The following is a 21,303-nucleotide window of genomic DNA, read 5'->3' as shown; positions in this document are numbered from 1 at the left end:
CTGTTATTATCATTATTAGTTTCTTCCTTTGTGTTCTATTAAACTGTTCTTATCTCAACCCACGAGTTTTACCTTTTTCCTTCCAATTCTCTCCCCCATCCCACTGGGTGGGGGGGAAGTGAGCGAGTGGCTGCGTGGAGCTTAGTTGCTGGCTGGGGTTAAACCACAATAAACACTGAGAGTATTTGCGAAGGCTGATTTTAAGAAAATAAGGTAATATGTCAAGTGGCTACTTCTCATCCATGGATAGAAAGACAAATAGAGAGATACCTTCATAGGGCAATTCAAGACCAGAGGTCTAATATAGCTATTAGCTAGCTAATGCAGCAATTAAATGATGGAGCCTTGTATATACTGTGCTCTGGCAAGCAACTTTCTGTCTGATTTCAACAGCCCTAAACACACACAGCTCTTACTGGCTTCAGTAAAGGTCAAAGTACTTTTGAACTTCCAAAAAATCAGTAGGAATTTAGCATTGCAGAAAACGAAGCATAACAACTGAATTCAATTCCACTTCAGAATAGCTTCACCCCCAAGATCTACAACTGCAAAAAAGTATCAGCACAGACTCTCTATGCTGCTTTGGCCTTAGCATTGCAAGAGAGTAGCCAAAAATATGAATCTTTTATTGTGATATTTCTCTTGTTTTCTCTGTTTTCTAATTACATATTTAGGCATAAAACAGGAGCTAGAAGCACCACACATACTCTTAAGCCATTGTTTTGCTTTTACTGCTATGGATACTACAAAAAATAGGGTTTTCTTATTTTGAAGATAATTTATGCCATAATACTTAAATTTTCTTAAAGCCCTAGTTTCTATCTGGTGAAGCTTTAAGTCCATTAAAAATTCAAAAGAGAAATAGTCTAATTCTTTTGATTTTTCAGAAAAGCTTGAAACTATGAACTCTTACTGTTGCTTTCTGAACCTCACTATACTTTACTAATCATGTTTTTTGAGAACAATCCTTAAAAACTACTTGGGACTGAAAACAGCATGGAAACAGAGAAAGGAATGAAATAAACTTTGATGGATTCAGAGGCATTTGCATTATAAAATTAAAGTGCAAGAAGTGCTGAATGACAGCAAATGGTAATTGAAAAGACAGATCTCAGAGAGAGAAACCTCATGGGAAAACATCATGAAAATGGCAAGTACTTCAATTTTAAGATGGATCTGGGATTGTCTATTTGTGAGTGTTGGTAATACCCTAAAATCAACAAGAAGGAAGTTGTGAAACATATGGTGCCTGTATTCGAGCCTCCATTTGCAGAGTTTTAAGGTTTATAAATCCTCACATGGGACATTTCAGATACAATAAAGAAGAACAAAAAAAAACCTGGACCTAATTATGCCTTCATTAACAAAGTCAATTATACAGTTTATCTTTTTCTAATTAAAACTTAGAACTGGTTTAACATTTTTCCTCACTTTTCTTCCTAAGAAACATGTATTTAATTGCTTCACGTTCTAACTTTTTTTGCAAGTCATTATTAATATTGAAATTAAAATAATTTTATTCCTATATGAAAAACATCCAAAAAGATCAAATAATTTCTTATTTTTTATTATTAAATTCAAGTGTCTACATAATTATATCAATAATAACTGATTGCTGCTCAAGTGCTACTAAAATGGCACTGGACATTCAGTCCACCATTTAGAAATCTGATTTTTAGGATTACAAGAGTAGAATTGAAATCAGGATTGAACAGAGACATCACTTATTTCCTACTTGTCCATTTCCACTTAAATAGCAGCTTAAAAATCCTTAATTATTCATTCCAAACTAGGAGAGATCATCTCCTTTTTTTCCCACTTTGGTACAAAACTTTTTGACAGATTACTCAATGAATGTCAGAAACCTGCCTGCTTTATGTGGCTGTTCTCAGCAGGTTAAAACAGGAGGTGACCAGTACGGGAACCCCCTAGATCTCATTAGCTGAGGAGGAAAGGAGTGGTGGAAGTCCAGAGGAGAGCCTGCCCACACGTGCTTCATCCTCAAGCTTAGCACCAGTTCTTTTTTTAGCCAGAAGGGGCTTATCTTATTACCCTTCTTAGCTGTGATCTCCACATAGAACCAGAGAACATCATCATCCCAGGAAGTACAGGCAGCACACAGGGAACAGGCAATTCAGACACTCTCTTGTGCCTCTCAAATGCCTAACAGGACTGTTGTTACAGTTCGGCTTTGTGCATCCCATTAATGTAAAATCATACTGCTTCCTTTCTCTTAATTCAGGTAAAATTGATACAGTGTAATAATTAACCCCACACCTACATTTTTTTAAAAACCCATACTGCTTTGTTGAACTATAGTTACAAGTCACCTGGTTTTCTGCCTAGCAGGATGCATGCACTAGTTTTTCACCATCATCTGATGCATAATTCAAGGTTTCTACATTTGTGCATAAATAGTTTCAGGTTATCACACCATAACCATTACAAGCAGTTTCCACATAATCTCAGACTGTCTGCATTATGCATTTTTCCCCACAATATTCAACTGTGGCACCTGCAAAGTGATTCAGGGCATAAGAGGAGTGAGAGTGGCAGAGTATGTTCTTACCAAAATGACAACTTCACCACTATCCCAACAGATATAGGAGGGCACAAATTACCTTTAGCACACTGTGAGTGCAAGCATGTATGGGGATGCTCAAGAACAACAGAGCCCTCTGACAGAAACAGAACACCAGCACATAATTGAAATAAAATTTCAACATTTGTCAGAGGTTATTTAAGTAACATTGGTGCAGCCTTACAAATTCTCTATTCATGTAGAAAACTCACTACCACTACTACAGCCTCATAAGAGATGCAGTTGCCTGCACCAATATAATTACGATAGCTTCTGAGTCACAGAGGAAAATCTGGCCCATGCTGATACATTATGCAGATCATCTATAAAAATGACTGCTGATGGCATTAAGTAAGAACTATGACCACAGAATTGGAAACATTGTTATTGTCTCCATAATACTAAATTTATCCTTTGTATTACAAATATAGGGAAGTGAAGAAAATAAACACCTTAAAAAGATAATAAGGAATTCAACAACAAAAGATTCTACTGTCTACTCATTATTTTTATTCAGGTTGCTCAGTATATGAGCCAATATCAACCAAAAGGTTTGAACTGTGAACTGCAATGTTTCAAGGTCATTCCTTTCCAAACATGAACAGGATTTTAGCAGGAATTAAATTAATTGGAAGAGAATGAAAAAGGTTTTTTTGCTTTGTTCCTGTAATCTGTTTATTTTACTGGCAAGCACAATAGAGCTACTTGAAATTTGCAAAACAAAGGAGTAATGCAAAATACTACTGTGTAAAAACTTAATTTATGCAAGTTATTTTTCTCACCACATCTGGCTTGACACCCTGCACAGAACGAACACGAGACATTTGTTCCTATCTATCCTGCAATTAAAGTACTCAAAGGCTTGTATCGCAGAGCCAGTTGTCTCTTCCAGTGTCCTCTGACTGCTCCACTCACAGCAATACATTTGCACCCCTTCCATCCATTGTGGTGAACAGCATTTAGGTACCAGCCACATGTAAAAAAAAAAGTCATAAAATCAGTGGTGCTGCACCAGAAAAAGCCTTATGTGCTTTTAAAACTGATTAAGAAAAAAAATACAAATTCATACCTTCTGTCATGGTTTAACCCCAGCCAGCAACTAAGCACCACGCAGCCGCTCACTCACTCCCCCCCCATCCAGTGGGATGGGGGAGAAAATTGGGAAAAGAAGTAAAACTCCTGGGTTGAGATAAGAACAGTTTAATAGAACAGAAAAGAAGAAACTAATAATGATAATGATAACACTAATAAAATGACAACAGTAGTAATAAAGGATTGAAATGTACAAATGATGCACAGGGCAATTGCTCACCACCCACCGACCAACACCCAGCCAGTCCCCAAGCGGCGATTCCCTGCCCCCCCCTTCCCAGTTCCTAAACTAGATGTGACATCCCATGGTATGGAATACACTGTTGGCCAGTTTGGGTCAGGTGCCCTGGCTGGGCATGAGAAGCTGAAAAATCCTTGACTATGGTCTAAACACTACTGAGCAACAACTGAAAACATCAGTGTTATCAACATTCTTCTCATACTGAACTCAAAACATAGCACTGTACCAGCTACTAGGAAGACAGTTAACTATCCCAGCTGAAACCAGGACACCTTCCATAGCATGCATGTCCAGTCCATGGCAGCTTAGTTCCACATCACTAATTGGCCAGAGGGAAGAAGACAAAAAATACATATGGACTTAATTTTATTAAATATAAATATAAACATGTAATGTTTGCTTCCCTATTGATGAACAGAAGGTAGGAACATTCTCCACACATGGCTCAAAGCTGTTAGCAATACACTATCTGACCCTTCACTAACACATGGGAAGAATCTATCTTTCACCACCTGTTGATTTGTAGAGCTGATTAAGGGAAAATTATCCAGCATTTTCCATATGTTAAAATTAAGTCAGCCAAAGTCTGTCTCCCATGGCTCTGTTCTAGAATCTAGACCCTGCTGAAGAAGCTTTTTAAGGGAAGGGTTAAATTTCTTTGTTTCAACGAGGAAGTACTTTTGTTCTGTACAGTTTTATTGGGTTTAGGTCAAATTCATGGTAAAGCATTCCAGCATTAGCATCTGTTAGTAGGAAAGGATCAGAACTAGAACATCCAAACACAAATAACTTGCACAAGGAGGAAAAAAAACACAAGCTCAACGTGGTAGTATTTCAACGTGGTAGTACTCTGTAACAGACTAAGCCACAGTCTCTGTAATCTCCTGTCCCAAGCTCTATTGGTTAATACCTTAATTTAAACTTGGAATTCTTGTAGTTCACCTTTAACGAACTGTAAGTCATGCTTTATGTGACTGGGGTCACAGATTACTACATTTTTTAAAGCATTCTCCCAGTGGTCTCACATAAACTACTTTTTTGCATCAGCATTTTTTACAACAAAAAAAGTGTAAAAATTAGTTTGGCCTATTAGCAATACTAAAATTGCACCCATAATGACTAAATATTCAAGAAAAGCAAAGCATGCAGAGGCAAGCTAGATGATTTATTTGGGGCTGTGGGGAGGAAGAAGTTTTGAGCCAAATGGTCACCTCAGACCCTTTGCTGGGATTCATAATTAGGAGTCATGCACTCTTACAAATACATGAACTTATTATTGCGTTGTATAAATGCAAATGCTCATTTGCACAGAGTAAAACTTTTTGTTCAAAGTGATGTACATATTTTACAGATCTATAAAAGTATCTTCTCTTCAACATCTAGAGCCTAGCTGAGACAATATCAAAACAAAAGTAACACAAAAGATCATACTTAGAAAAAAGAACAGGAACTTTATCTAAACATCACACGCTAAGGAATGATCAATACAGTACAATAGTAGTCTTGTCTTAGCTATCATGATCTACCAGCCAAATGAAGAAGACTTTCTTGTGTTCCTCCTAACTGCTCTTGCACAGCTCAATAGCTGTGTGTTTGGAGAAGGCATCTTAGAGGCTTATAGTTTGAAGTCCTTCAGGAATAATGTTGCATTTCTCACCCAAGATCAAGAAGTGGATGATTAGTTTGTTTTCTTTGGAGAAAATACTACCATTTTATCTTTCTTTACCTGCTAGAGAGGTATGGTTAACAATGCACCAAGATCAGATTGGAATATGTAATAAGACTGTCATTCAAGTTAATCGGTTACATGTATCTTAAGCATAAACAAATCTGCAGGCTTCAGATGTGCTGCAGCTCAGAGGTAGCCATAATCGTTAATTTATCACAATTCAATTTTTATTAAATGGAATAGGAATCTTCCTAAACAAGGACACATGACAAAACACTAGTGGTTTAAAATTGCAACAGTCCAGAACTCCAAACAAACTTGAGTAATTTAATCCTGGCATGGAAACTGAATGCTTGACGCACTGAAATTTGTGTGCTGCCACTGTGTAAGCACTGTGGTGTAAAATGTCAGGTACAAGCATCTGGGAAAACTACAAGCTCCTTATACCAGCTTCACTGCTTCACACCATCTCAGTCTGTATTTCTGTAGATTGGCACAATTCATCTTAATTTACCAATCAAAAAGCCATTATCATCACTTTTTTCCAGACTATTCTTTAAAATCCTTCTAATAATCATGCACTTACCTAAAGTGACTTAACTCATATGCATTAAAGCACACTGTTGACTGCTTTTGCCCTCACACAGGTATAAACCTGGCTCATTTTGTCAAACATGAATTAATTCACCTTGAAAATATTTACAGATCTTTGGAAAAAAAGAGAGTGCTTGTCATAGGAAGTTATTTAAAGCCAACTCCTCCTATTATCTAAAGATCTACTGGTTTACATAGAGGTGTGCATTTGGAAAACTAAAAACAGAAAACTGACCTACAACATGATTGGGTATTACAAGGAAGGGGAATAAATACAGGAATTGGGAAAAAAAAAAAATAATCTTTTTTTTTAAATTTTTATTCTTCCTCCTCTTGGATTGAGTCAGCAAGAGACAGGTACTTTTGCCATAGTGAGTTGTAATTAAAATAACTGGAAAGGAAAATTAGAAAGCAGAAAGCAATTAGCAGTTATAAGAATTCAGAAGAGATGACGGGGATCTTTTGCATGTTTCATGCAGATAGAATGATTTCCTCCCTGTCAATGCCAGCTTTCAGATTTCCTCAAGACTGCAGTTATTTCAGCTGAAGAAGGCCCCGTGGGTTCCAACCAGTGGTCTCTTACGTTTCCCAAAGGAGGTCACACAGGGTGACATGCAGTTCTTCCTTTGGGGAATTCATTTCTACTGCCCATTGCCACGACATCTTACAAAACCTCTGCCTTTGGGTATACCTGAGAAACAAAAGTGGTTAAAAGTAACTCAGGGCATAAAAAGGGATTGGAAAGAGCAGTGATAAGTTTGCATTCTGCCTGTGCTACAGTTTTAGGACGTTTCATATAGGACCCTGAAAACTGGGGAAAACAGAAGGTAGAGAAATTTGAGGAAAACACATATGGGGAAGTAAGAGTATCTTTTCTGGGTATTTCTCAATATGACTATATGTTTGCAATGCCTCCCCTTTAAAGCTTCAGTGAGGTCAAGCCTTATCTCTAGGTACAACCTAAGCCTCGCTCAAAACTTACTGCAACACTGGCTAAGAGCAACATTAGGAGATGGTGACAGAACCACAGTGAGACAATTTGGCATTCACTGTGCCATGTTCCTGTGCCAAACTAGATATGCAGATATCCTGTGATTACATTTCATCACCACATCACTCTCCTTCCAAATACTGTGAGCTCCATCCAGGCATGCAGCTTCTCCACCCGGGCAACTCAATCCACTGCCACCATCACTAGGTTCACCCATTCTGCAGACCGTTGCTAGTGTCGTTGGATACAACATATGTATGTATTAGTCTTCCAGCAGACATGTAACATGATTTTGACACATAGAGCCAAATTTCCCTTATGGAGTGTAAGGAAAAGCACCACACCAAAACCAAGACCACTTGTATCTTAATTCTGTCTCACTTGCTCCCATCTTTCTTTACCTACTCTCCATTATTTACATGCAGCAATGATTATGAGGACTGTTACATAGATCTCTTCTGCCATGGTCCCACTACCACTACAAGGAGCTTTTCTCCCCTTCAAAGCCATCCTAATTCAGAAGGCTGGTTGCAGTTTGATGAGGACTTCAGTAGGTTCCAACCCCTCATATACTGTGGCTGCTATTTTCACAATGTCAATGTTAAGAACCACGGTCACGAAGTGTCTAAACAATATTCTCAAAGAGGATGTATAAACTGCTTCATACAGTTTTCAGCTATGTAGTCACATAGCATTTCTTTCCACCAAGACTGCTTCAACGCTCAGAGAACAGGAAGGACACTATTTACTGAGTAAGCAGTTAAGTTATCCAGTGTCTAGTCTGATCACAGTTGTTCAGTCCATAGACTTGCGGTACTCTGCTTAAGCTCTGCTTGGATGCCGTAAGTATTAATTTCCTCATGAGCCTCTCCAAGGTGATCATCACTACAGTATTAGAGTACTTCGCCAACATTAACGAACTTATCTTCTCACATCATGCTATGTTGTGTAGCTAGTATTATCTTCATTTTACAGATACAGACTTGAAGTATAGAGACTAAAGTTAAATTGAAAAGTCTTCATTTACTTTGCATATCCAGGCAGCTTCAGCTCTAATATTTTAAGTCCACAAGGGTCCAAAATACAAGTTTACAATAAAAAATAAAAGGAAGAGGTAAGAGGCTGTGAGGAGGTAGAATAATAAGGTAAAATAGCCTCAGGCTTGCTGAATTACAACAGGACAGGAAAAATTGGAAACTTTGGATTCCTTCTGGACTCTGTAAAGCCCTTGCAAGACATGGACTTGCAAGTCTTCCCAGTTGCCCAGTGCCATTCTCATCTTCCCTCAGCCTTACCCCATCACCATCACCACTCTGTGACAACCTCATCCAACCAACACTAAGATTTTGTCCAGGCAGCTCATCCAAGTCTTAATCTGATCCAAAGCCAAAACCTTCTCTCTCACAGTCCCCAGCTCCAAGGACAGCTTTTTTGCTTCAGCATTTTTGTCAGAATGCTTGTCATAAGGTTACCTGAACTCCAGGGACATCCCAGTGCCTCAATGCTTTAAAGACATTAAGAACACAAACAACAAAGAAACTTCAGGACACGCTTTAGTGGGCATGGTAGTGTTGGGTTGACAGTTGGACTCGATGATCTTAAAGGTCTTTTCCAACCTAAGTGATTCTATGAAGATATCCAAAATTTCACTTTTTTTTCCCAATCACCACTGCCATAGAGAGGAACTGCAGAAAAGAGCAAATGCTGGACAAGTCCTGCTTGACATTGTCGTCTTAGATGTGAGTACTTGCACTCAGCTGAAAAAGTTGTGCCCTCTGGGACCCCTAAACACAGGGATGCTCTGAATGGAAAGCCATGCCTGGAGGTAGATGCTCAGATGCAATGCAGCACAGTAATACTTAACACCCAACACTTCACGTACAGTCTGCAGATAAAGTAAGAGCAAGGCTACACTGGGAAAGTACATAAAGCAGCTATTTTGGCAGGGACACCTGAGAAAAATCTTATATTCAGAGCCTCAAATTTGAGAATCTGTATTAACAATTTAATTTGAAGAAAACATAAAACACATTTTAATTCTGTAAAAACTGCTGATTATGTGTAGGCCTCTAAAACAAGTAAATACACACACGTTCCACTGTAGGAGCTTACAGTGGAGATACACAACATACAGGAAGACACTGGGAAGTAGTAAACAGAAAAACCAATTGAGCAGTGAAGCTTTAATAAATGTTAGTTCCACTTTAAAACTTTCCTTATAATTTCTTACACATACCTATTCCACTGGTTCCATTTTAGAGGTGTCTAAGTCGTTCACTGCTTCAGGTAAAACTTCTCAGTGGAGCATAAACTCAGGTTATAAGCTTTCAGGTGAGATAGACCTTAGTGAAAAAAATAAGGGGAAAAAAAAAAAGAGGTATGACAGTTTGCATATGGAAAAGAGTTTCACAGTCAAGTGTTCCACACGGACCAGCTAATTCCTGCTACTATCATCCTTTCTGACATATGGAAAATGCATGCAAAGAAAGACACGATTTATTTTTGCCATGGTGATATACTGATGGCAACAGAAGGTATGAGTGGGACTTCCATCAGTGGTTTAGGTCCACACTTAAAATTAATGCAATTCTTTGAAAAATATTCAAGCAGGAAGTACCACAAGGGTCTTGAGGTTTCATCTAGAAGCAAGATTGACTACTAATGAATTAGCATTAGTCCTATGGCCACAACATTTCACTGCAGGTAGTGTTCATACTAGCTCTAAGGAAAAAAAAAATAATAGTCATAATCCCAAAGAAAATTATTGAAAACTCACGGAGACTAATGATAAGATTCCAAAGGAGAATTAAAGCTAGAAGAAATAAATATATTTTGTTTCCCATTGCATCTGTTTTCCTTGCTATTGCTGTTTGTAGTCCTGGATAAGAGCTATTTCCTTCCCTAAACGGGATTTAAAAGCTGTTACAGCTTCTCTTTTCAGATGCTACAGAAGTGGTGATAATCATTGATTAACCATCTTGGAATGTGCTTGTATAAACAACATGGATGTCCTGGCTTTTTGGTGCAACAAAATCCATAAGACAACTTCGAATTCAACTGCCAGAGATTCAGATGACTGAATAGATTAGGTTTACATCAACAGTATATAAATATCAATTTCTGAAATATAACAGTATTAATAATTTAAAATCACAAAGGAAGTCTAAAGAAGACTCACAAGTGAATCCAATTTCACTGCAGTGACTATAAATACTAACATTTTAGTATGCTCTGTATTATTTATGAAATATGAAGCTGATTTATTACTAAGCTTTTGTACAGCTATGGTTACATTAAGGAATAACTAATAGTGTATTTGCTGTTATTTTAGAAGGTGTCTCCATGGAATCTGGTTGTGTTATGCCTTGGGGAAAAAAAAAGTTCTGACTATAGTATCAAAATCTTATCTTTATGTGCATGTCATATTATATAAAGGTTTCTGGATACTTACTATCTATAGGAGTACTTAAGTGAACTGTTTTACCTATGAATTTGTTTCACAGTTATGCATCCCAAAAGCATTTTATACAAAGAAGCACAGGAGACAGATAATGATTCTTCTCCTCTGTTTCCATAACTCAAGTTCATAGTGAAATGAATGGGAATTGTATACATAAGGCGTCTAGAAAGAAAAGGCGTATCAATTAAGCAGCCACACTATGTGCTCACATAGTGGGTTTTTTTTTTCCCTCCAAATCTGGTGTTTTAATGGGTGAGATCACCCACTGAAGACAGACAAGATGGTTCCTAGTAATCTGTCCCGATGACTGTGAGAAGACCTTCCAAAACGAGAGTGTGTACAAATAGTACCACTGAACAAACAAGGTACCTACACTACCAAGAGGCAATACTTTGTTTTCCAGAGGTATTCTGAGTTTGACACAGAACTGCTACAGTTTTGCTTTCCATGTTCAATAAGAAATACTGCGTGTCTGTGATTGCACAGATGTCAACTGTGCCTTCACAGGGGTGCAAGGGGTACATCCCAGGTTGACCCAAAGTGTTACTCTTTGGTCACTGATTACTGAAGAATGTGTAAACAGTAACAGTGGATCTTATGTGACTAAGGCTCTTAGTCACAGACCAAAAAAGTTCCCATCTTGCACAGAAAACGGGCTTACTTTTGCTAACATCAGCTTAAGCTCTGCTTAGAGTGTTCAAAATGTCCTCTTTCATTCATCTTTCACTGTTGATCACAGAGATTTACTAGCAAAGTATTAAACAACTTGTACTACTTCACTGTTAAAGATTTCTTTATGTTTCCTCCCTCCTACTAGGGCACTGACTTTTCTGCCCTCATCATTTTATTTGTGTGTGAAATTACCGCGCATTCAGGAAAAGCATTTGCATCTAGGACACAGTAGGTAGAACTTCCAACTGACAGAAAAGAGAGTGCCTAGTCTCAGAAATGAAACAGGACTGAAAATACATAAACAGCAAAAGATTTTATGAGCTCAGTCTTATCAAGAGATCTTCATCGATCTATACATACCTTCATAGAAAAAAATATTGGACAATATGTAGCTCTTTGAACAGGCAGATAGTCAGATCTGATAGGTGGAAGTTGAATAAAAACAACACCAAGCTAAAAATAAGTTATTAATAGCAACCATTTAGGCTAATTAATATCTGAAAAGCTCACAATGGATTTGGATGCATTCACAAGTGTTAAGAGGGGTTTACTCCAAATTTTTAAATGAAGAGTAATTTTTTTTTTCTAAGTAGTAAGTCTCATTCAACCAAGAATTTACTCAGACTCCACCAGTTTCTATTATATGGCAAGTCATCGCACGTGTCCCTCTGGTTTTATTATGTCCATGGCTGTGCTGCAGGAATCCCCTTGTTCCTTCACAGGTTTTAAGTTTAACTCTCCTTTTCAAATCAGTCCCTCAGGCTTCCAATGGTAACTATCACTCAGTAAGTACTTTGTTACTTCATCCCTAATCTTGAGGGAGTGCAGGGGGTGGGTGTGGTGAGAGCAGGACCCCCATCATATGGAACAAAAGGGTCCAACAACAGGGTAATAAAGCTTACCAGGACTTCAGTCCAAGCCTGAAAACAACTGGGTCCAGCAAAAAGAAAGTAAAGAGGATACTGGTATACCCTTCATGGCCTCGAGCTATTCAAGGAGGAACTCACATAAATACACCTGTCATATAACACCACAGCACACCTTATCCTGCTGCTCAGAATCCCATTTTTTCCCCCCATGTTACCATCCCTGGGCTATGTAGACAACACATTACATTGGCCCTAGAGAAGGTACAATCCTTTGTTTTGTGACAAACAGCATGTTTGTAAGCTGTGTTCAGGACTCTGCTTGGACCTCCATTACGACACACATCCAGCTTCTGAGTAGCTGTCCTCTCTTCCCTTTGCTCCCATGTCCAGCCCCCTCTCTTTGCATGACTTCTCAATCACCAAATGATAAATATACCCGAGCGTATTCCTGAGGAGTAACAAAGTGAAGTCCAATGGTCCTTTCCCCTCCTGCCATTTTAAGAGTTAAGGAGCCAAAACTCCAATTAGTTCTCACTACAATAGCTGTGGAAGATTAACACAGGTTTATATATTTTCTTCCCTACTTCTCTCTTCTTTCTCTGATTTTTTCTTCCTCTCCAAACCCTACTACAGGCAACAGAATAACAAAAAATAGCAAATACTCCTTCTATCTCTGTTTTGCTAGAGCAATGTAAGAAAGCAGGAGCAGGAGGTCATCACTTGCTTCAATGTGTAATTGAGAGATACAGGCAGTAACCTTACATACAGGAGAAACTCACTAATTGTCCTGCTGTAGCCACAGATAAGCTCTCTCTGTGACAGAGGCCTCTGCACAATCTGAAAGATTTTGACCTGCAGATCAAATAACTTCCTGTCTTAGAGACTGTATGACACATCCATAACATATCATGAGATATCCAGGAGATACCTTCTCCATATCTATGCCTAATCTTCAGTAAAACTGGTAGGAGCAGATGCTAGAATAAAAGGGTAATTTACAGCTCACTGCTGCAGTACACCATGTAAGCATCTGTTCCTGGCACAAAACACCACCGATGAAATGAAGATAGCAGTGTCTTTTTCAAACACTTGAAGGTCTTCCCCAGGAGCTCCGTAACACGTGCAATTCTTTGCCTATCCCAGACTGCTCCTTCTGCCCCAACGGGAACAGTTCACACACCAAAGACACACACCTTACCTTAATGAATATCTGCTGCAGTAGACAAGGAAGCCATCCTAAATTTAAGTAAATGGCTCTATTAAACAAAAGTATCAGCATCTGAGTGAACCTATTGATGAACATGTAGCAATCTTGTGCTAACCTGACACCCGACCGTGCTTGTCATCAGTAACTGTTTGCTTCTGTAAGGTTATCAAATCCCACATGTGTTTCAATAATATGCTTAATTTAATGTTTTTGTTACTGTAACTTAGGAAACAACAGCAGCTTGCTAAAGGGTGAAGAAGTAGTAAGTTACAGTAGCTCATCAACAAAAACAAATGCTAAAAGACTTTCTTGCAAATTAACAGCTGATAGGTAATGCTGACAATCCTAGACTACTGCCTTCAGCTATCAGCCTTAGAGAATAATCACTCCCCTATGAAAATTTCCTAGGGCATTATTAATAGGGTTTTGGTTTTTTGGTGTTTTGGTTTGGTTTTTAATTAAATTCAACTTTTTTTTTTTTTTATTTTTAAGTATTTTTACATCTCTTTCCATAGTCCTTTCCCCAAAGTCCTGGGGGGATGAGTATATATGATTTCCTATAATGCAAGATGACACACTTTATTAAAAAAAAAAAACAAACAACCCACAACATGGAAGATATTTTCCTAGATTAAGCAAATAATGGACAAATAAGAGTTTTCAAGGGAAGACACGCATGGAGAAAGATTAGAGTTATTTTTCCTGTCAGGCAGAAAAAAGTAACTACGTACAAACACTACAGCTGCTAACTAGACAGTCCAAACAATTAATATGTAACCCCACTGCCACTCAAATAATTTTCTAATTTCCAATAGTTGGGCTCAAACCTGGACAAGAAACAAAGAATCAACTGAGACTCTACAGGCACTATACCACAGTGTATATTCTAAGGATATGCTTATATGCTCTATCACATATACTTTGACTATCAAAGAACGCTTATCTGGTTAGGATGCTGAAATAATTCTATTAATTTGTATGAGCTCTGGAACTATAATAAGAAGTATTAAAACATCGTAAGAGTAAAATGCAACACAAATAATTAACCAATTTATTACTCTAAGGGCATAAGGAAAGGCATTTTTAACACTCAAGACTTTGAAGACTTCTGATATTTTGAACAATTTTATTTTTTAAATATCTGGTATTATTTCAGCTCAAATCTAATTACAGGAGAAAAATGGCAGGTTGCCATGCACAAAAATTTCCCTCCTTAATTTTCAATACACTGTCAACATAGGTAACACAAGCTGTTCTTTCCTGCTGCACTGGTCTTGTGCAGCAGGCAAAAGGCATCTACTCAAGAATTCATTTTTTTTCCCCATTATTGCATACTCATAAAAATGGAACTGACAGGACAGCAGTGTATTCATGCACAATTCAGATCCCAATCACACACACTGACTGGCTTTCAGAAACCCATAGATCAATTGCTATTGTTTGGGGGGGTGTCGTGGGGCAGTGGGTGTTTCATTTGGGAGAGGGGAAAAGTTGTAGAGGTACGGAAACAATCACACCTGTCTCCACTACAATACTACTCATTAACAAAACCAAGAATATAAGCAGTAGGGATGGCAAGTTCTGGGGATTTAGCTACTTTAAAGTACATCTAAATTTTGATGAGGCTTAACACGCAGACGTTGAAGCTTATATGAATATTCATCCCCGAGTACTCCACCAAATCTAAGTCAATGTGCAAAGATAATCATGCCTGTAAGTGTCCAAAGCCAGGTCATTAAAGTAAGAATATCTAGCGGGATGGTCTAATGAAAATTAAGACAGACTGTCCACCAAGAGCACCTTATCGGCCCTTGCTTAGTCCAATTCTTTCACCAGTGACATGCTAAGCAGTAGAATTTTCACAAGTGACATTCAGTTTCACAGAAAGCTCCTCAAATTCCCCCTTCCCCTATTAATTTATCATTTTAGTTAGCTATCATTTTAGATGGCCATCTTCATGCAACTTTGCAAACAGCAACGAGCCTCCTCTGAACAGGGAAGCAGGTTCCGAAACCTTTCCTCATTTCAGAGCACTCGAAAAGAAATGAACCGAATCATGCCACTTTCAACATGAAGAACTTTACATCCCGAGTATCAGTGAGACACAGTGTTCAAACCGACTTTACAGGTGAAAGGAACAACAGCAGAATAAGCATTTTTTTCAAATGAATAACAAAATCCTATTTTCAGAGGAAAAAACCTCGGGGCATCGTTCGGTATTTGTTTGCTACCGACAGGCAAATTACCATACCGTACCCCTACTAAACTAAAAGAGCACCCGGAACAAATTGTCACACGAGGCGGCAAAAACGTATGTCATGACAGTTTCTCTCAGCGAACACTTTCTTCCCTGCGGTACCATCTGTTAAATCAGAAACTCTTTTATACACCACAGCCTCGCTAATTCCGACGACGCACTGGCTGCGCGGCTACTTGCTCCCCGTTTCGGTACCGCGCCCTCTCCGCAAGGCGACCGCAGCCCTCCCGCTTCTCCCGGCGCCGCTCGCAGCCGCGGGCCGCACTCGGACCCGGCCCGGGGTCGCCACACGCACCTGAGGAGAGGCGCCCACCCGCCGCCGACCCGCGCAGCGCGGACCCGCCGCGGCGTGGACGAGCCGAGCCGGCAGGCCGCGGCCCGCGCCTAGGGCGGCGGGACCCCGCAACGCGTGGCCAGCCGATGCCCTCCGGGCCGGCGGGGCCGGGCCGCGGGCAGCCGAGAAGTTGCGACGGCCCCGGGGCGCGCAGCGAGGCGGCCGGGCGGGCAGGGGCAGCCGGTCGCGCCGCGCGTCCCGCCCGACGCCAGCCCCCAGGGGCTGGAGATAGGGGCAGGGGGGGCACCGAACTCCGAGCCCCTGCCCCGGGCCGCCCCTGCCGCGGGGGAGGCGGCACCGAGGCGCCCGCCACCCCCCCCGGCTCCGCGGCGGGCACCCCGCGCCCGCGGAGAAACTTACTTGCGGGCGGCGGCGGCGGCGGGCGGCGCGGAGCAGGAGCGGGAGCGGGAGCGGAGCGAGCGGCGGCGGCACGCGCCTCCCTCACGCGGCCCCCGGCCGCGCGCCCTCCTTCCCGCCCGGCGAGCGCGGCGCGCGAGCGCAGCCCCGGCGCGGCGGCCACTGCCGAGCGGGTTCGGACATGCTCAGTCCCCCCGCCGTCGCCGCGCGGAACCTACCACCGCGGGGGGGGGGGGGGGGGAGGGGGGAGCACGGAGAAATAGGGGGCAGAGCTGGATGCTACCAAGAGGACGAGCTAAAAATAGGCGCCGCAGAAAAGAACAGCTGGAGCTTAAAGGGGCAGAGGCGGCCTCGCTCCCCCGCAGGCCCCGGGCAGGGGTTGCCTCCCCGGGGCGGGGGCTGACCTCCCGCCGCGCCGGTCCTGCCCGCGGTGTCGGAGGAGAGGCACCGAAACCGGGGCGATGCCCGCGCGGGCCGCGCCCGGGTCCTGCCCGCGCCTACGCAGCGGGAGCCCTGCGGGTACGCCGGGATGCGGCGACTCCCGCCGAATCGAGCAGGGGGGCGCGGCGTGGCTGCGGGGGGGCTCTTGGGAGCGTCCGATGGGGCGGCGGCCGGGCTCTGCCCGCCCCTCGCCCCAGCGCCGGGCCCCTCACCGCAGCGCCGGGCCCCTCGCCGCAGCGCCGGGCCCCTCGCCCCAGCGCCGGGCCGGGCCGTTTACCTCAGGGCCGGGCCGTTTACCGCAGGCCGGGCCGTTTACCTCAGGGCCGGGCCACCCCGTGAAGCGGCAGTTTCAGAAATCGGGTCTAGAAAGTGCGGGAGAGGATGCCAAGCGGTATTTTCATGCGGTATTTCTCAGGAGACATCTCCATCCTGCTCTGAGGTGTTCGGTTTTGTGGACGACGCTTGGGGAGAAACAAACTCACACTTCACTTCTCTCCAGTGAAGCCCAGAGAAGTCAGATGAGAATGTGACAGGTCCAAGGCAAGGAGCTTGCAGAACAGCTCCCTAAATATGATTTGCTTGGCTGGCAAGACGAATGGCATGATCACACGTTCCTTTCACAGACACTACTGTGTTTCAAACCTAAGAGCTGTAGATAACTGCTAGAAATTAAAAGCCCCCCAAGTATTTGTAAATGGCAGTTTCTGATGTGGTTTTTAAGCCATGTGGCTTACCATCCCCTGCCTTCCTAAAAGACCAGTAAGAATAAACATGGCAATACCACATTGTTTTAGATTTATAAACATAGTACAAAGCCTAAAAATTATATTACCTTAGCGGGAGTTCAGGGTTTTTGCTGAATTCTGCTTTTACAGATACAGAAAATTGCTGCTGCACAAAGAACAACTTTACAGTACGAATACTGAATAAGTTCTCACTCATAAAAGATTATCGAACAACATCTGCATAATGATAACTTGCTACTCTGATGACATCACTTACAATAGTACATACAGTCAAGATTGCCATGTTAAAAAAGTTTCATTTATTTCACTAGACGTGAGACGAAAGCACTGGAAGTTTATCTTAATCTGAACTCTAACACAGCCTTCAGCAAAAACTGCTGCAGAAAAAAAAGCTCAGTTACATGTGGGTTACTATAATCAGGAAAGGAAACGTTACTTGTCAGTGATGTCAAATAAAGTGAGAGCAAGGAAGCAATTTCCTTTGCAGACTGACATACAATGGGATAGATTATTAGACAAGATTATGTAGGTAACTCTGCTGCAGTACTTTAAGAAACAAAAGATGATGTCATGAAGATTATAGTATTAAAAAGGGAATGAATCATGTTCACTAATTGTCTCCTCATTTTGTGTTCTCTGTAAGCCATGAGATATGCTATAGTCCGTAGTCCATGTCTTAACAGCAGCCTTCACAGTGCATATTATAAAAAGTTGTAAGCTATGCAGCATGCGTAACTGTACAAAGTCATGAAAAAAAAAATTATGTAATTCTTTCACCTGGAGCTATTGATCTTGAGATAGACAGCTGGGGAAATAGAAAAGGCAGTTTTTTGAGTGGAGCCTGAGATAGGGGATAACGGAGGACTAATGTATTTCTGGCTGCAGCTGGAGCTCTGCAGGAACAGTAGGCAGCCTCTGGAGAATTTCCTAGAACAGTTTGCACCTTTACCATCATACAGCTCTAGAGAAATCAGGAGGCCAAAAGATGTCCTGAGTCTCAGGAGAGTAGCTTCCAACTGGGGACTCTTACTGTCTAGGGAGTGCAGAAGACTGTCCATCATGGGAACAAATGTCTCTGTTAAAATAATGGTGAAGAAAACATGGGTTTTGTGGGGTTTTTTTTTTTGAAGTCTGCATTATAATTCTCTTCAGGGGTAGCTATATTATCATTCTCACATCTTTCTTTGTCTATGAGGAATCTCTTCAGAACTTATCAAATATAGTTGCTTTTACAAGGAGAGAGAAACATATATGGATCTTTCTTACCCAAGCCATGCTGTTGTAAATTGCATGAAATTACAAAAAATTTTGCCTAAGATAGCAAGTTCTTACAATTCAGCATTCAAAAGACACCATCATCACCCAGATGCAAATTACCAAATTGGACATTAGTAAGTGGTGGCAGCATCTGCTGTGCCAATCAGTCAACTATAGATTATTTAGAGGCAAACACCCATCTGAAGCTGGATGCTGTTCCTTTCTCCTTCCAGTTTTGCTCAGCAGAAATATCCATAGAGTTGCATTTTGTTCCTACACAGCAACAAAGATTTAAATATCTGCTATGCTGCTGTGCCCCTATGAGACGACAGAAGAGGAACAATTCCTCAGCACGCAGAAGATGTGCAGCTTTGGTCTCCATGAATAGCACAGCACTTTATCAATCTCTCTTCATATTACTTGGGAAGGCTTTAGTAAAATCTTTCTTTTTCAAAAAGTGTCTCCTATAATTCCACATTGCTGATGATCTGAGGCTGTGACATACCAGTGACTGGCTCTGGCTCTCAGACTTTCACCTCAGTCCTCTCAGTTTTCTCCTCTCATTGCTATTTTCACTCTTCTCCCTGATAGCAGTGTTCAGATTCTCTCTTCTCTATCCTCTCCTCGTGTAACTCAAAGCTACATTCCAGCACCCTCACCTTTCAAGTTCACTGCCCTAGGTAACTTTGCAGTATAGTCAAGTAGATAATATTCCTGGGTGGTAGGTAGAATATGCATTGATTTTTTGTTGTTGTTGTTGTTGTTTGATTGTTTACAGAACAAAATTCATTTTCAAGGGATATAACTTGGAAATTTTAGTGAAAATGTAAATCAAAGGTAAAGGTTATTTCCTCATGGTTTATGATCCTTTATGCGACCATTTCTTGTACATCCTTTTAAACTAAACACTACAGGGAGAGGGCACCAAACCAAAGTTCATATTATTAGGTACAGGAGAATGGAGAGACATTCAGAGAGAGAATCCAGCTATCGGGCTGGGGCCCAAATGGGAGATGTTCTTCAGAGTAGCAGAAAAGCTGGCATGATCAATGTGTATCCAGCTGTGCTCAAGGGAAAAGGAATAATTTTATTAGAAGATACTATCCAACTCACTGCTTTTGGGTTACAGTTAAGAAGTACAAAATAAAATCGGATGACTGGTGCTTCACAGTGCATGAAGAAGCATCATAATTTTTACTCAATACTATTTCAGGCCTCTAAGCAAAAATAAACTTTTTTTTTCCCTCCTCCCTTCCACTGATTTAAATTGCCCCTGAAATTAAACTCCTTCAGAAATAATTGTGAAAGAAAGATGAAGAAAATGAGCCCAACCTGAAACCTGAAAAGATTAGGAGAAAAATACTTAGTGTCCAAAACACTGATTAAAAATGTGTATGGCATTATTATGAGGTATCTGTATCATAATTTTTAATACCCACATCCGATTAGTTCCAAAGTTTACAAAAATGTTTGAGACATTTCAGGGCGACAGGGGGCTTAAGTCCACTGAATTTTAAGAAATGTCAAGGAACTAAAACAGAAAAAAAGTACAAGAAAGTGGTTGGAGTGGAAGAAAAGGAGTATGTAGGGGCCTCTTGCTGTGGAGAAGGGTGTGGAGCAGGGATCGGAAGGGGAGCAGCTCCCACGGAACCCCAACAGGCTGGAACTGGGGAAACGCCAGGATGGGGATCACAACAGGATGGTGGTATGGGGAGTAAAGCAGGGAGCTTTGACATGTGGGAGCAGCAATGTGGGGCACATAAATCTCCCTGCTGTGGAGACTACCTTTGGAGGGAATGGGAATAGAAGGCAAAGGATGTTTTTGTTAGAACAGGAAAATAAGACATAGGGGATTGAGAAATGTGGGGTTCCCGTAGGGAATAACTGGGACTATTACACAGCTTCCCTGAAGTGAAGGGGAAAGAGAAGGAGGCACAAGGCATATGATAAAAAGTTTAGAGAAAATAAATTGTACTTACATGAAGCTGAACTCAGAGTTGGCAGCTGTAACTCAGTAAAGAGCTCTTGGGGTCATCGTTGACCATTCTCTGAAGTTCTCAGTTCAATGTGCAGCAGTAGCCAAAAAAGCCAATGAAGTGTTAGACTTCAATGGGGCAGAGGTAGCACTTTGCTGCTCTCTGCAACCCTGAAGGACAGAGCTAGAAAAGGTACAGAGAAAGGCAACTGTCATGAGCAAGCAGCTGCCTTGTTAGGGGAAAACAAAAAGTCTGGGACTCTTCAGTGTGGAGAAGAGAAGCATGAGGGGGCACATGGCTGAGGTTTACAAAATTGTGAAAGCAGTAGGTAAGATGAAAAGTGGACGAGAATGATTGTTCACCAAATTTCACAGTACTGAGTAAACTCAGTGAAACTATTACAAACATAAAACAGATCAAAGAAAGTACTCGCCTAAACACAGTGAGTAGTAATTTTCTGGAAAGTACTACCCCAAGAGGTTCTGGAGGCAGATCTCATCAGGAGATTCAAAAAGAATTGGCAAAACCTGTAGGCAACAGATGTGTAAACAGTAAAAGG

At 41.2% G+C, this 21,303-nt stretch overlaps 1 protein-coding gene across 4 annotated transcripts in view; it reads right to left on the bottom strand.

Annotated features, from left to right (window-relative positions):
* OXR1 (oxidation resistance 1) overlaps window positions 1-16,513 on the bottom strand; it is a 299,313-nt gene extending 282,800 nt beyond the window's left edge. For 3 of the 4 annotated variants that reach the window (XM_075023806.1, XM_075023807.1, XM_075023810.1), the window contains exons 1-2: window positions 16,328-16,455; window positions 9,405-9,510 (exon numbers count right to left, since the gene is read on the bottom strand). The gene's annotated coding sequence lies outside the window, so the exon portion shown is untranslated. Of the gene's footprint in view, window positions 1-9,404; window positions 9,511-16,327 lie in introns of all 4 variants that reach the window. The other variant, XM_075023813.1, reaches the window with a different exon arrangement.
* Between the last annotated feature and the right edge of the window lie 4,790 nt (window positions 16,514-21,303).

This window comes from Buteo buteo, chromosome 3 (assembly GCF_964188355.1).
Source record: "Buteo buteo chromosome 3, bButBut1.hap1.1, whole genome shotgun sequence".
Lineage (NCBI taxonomy): Eukaryota > Metazoa > Chordata > Aves > Accipitriformes > Accipitridae > Buteo > Buteo buteo.
Note: the sequence above shows the minus strand (reverse complement) of the source record. Positions and strands in the feature narration are given on the sequence as shown.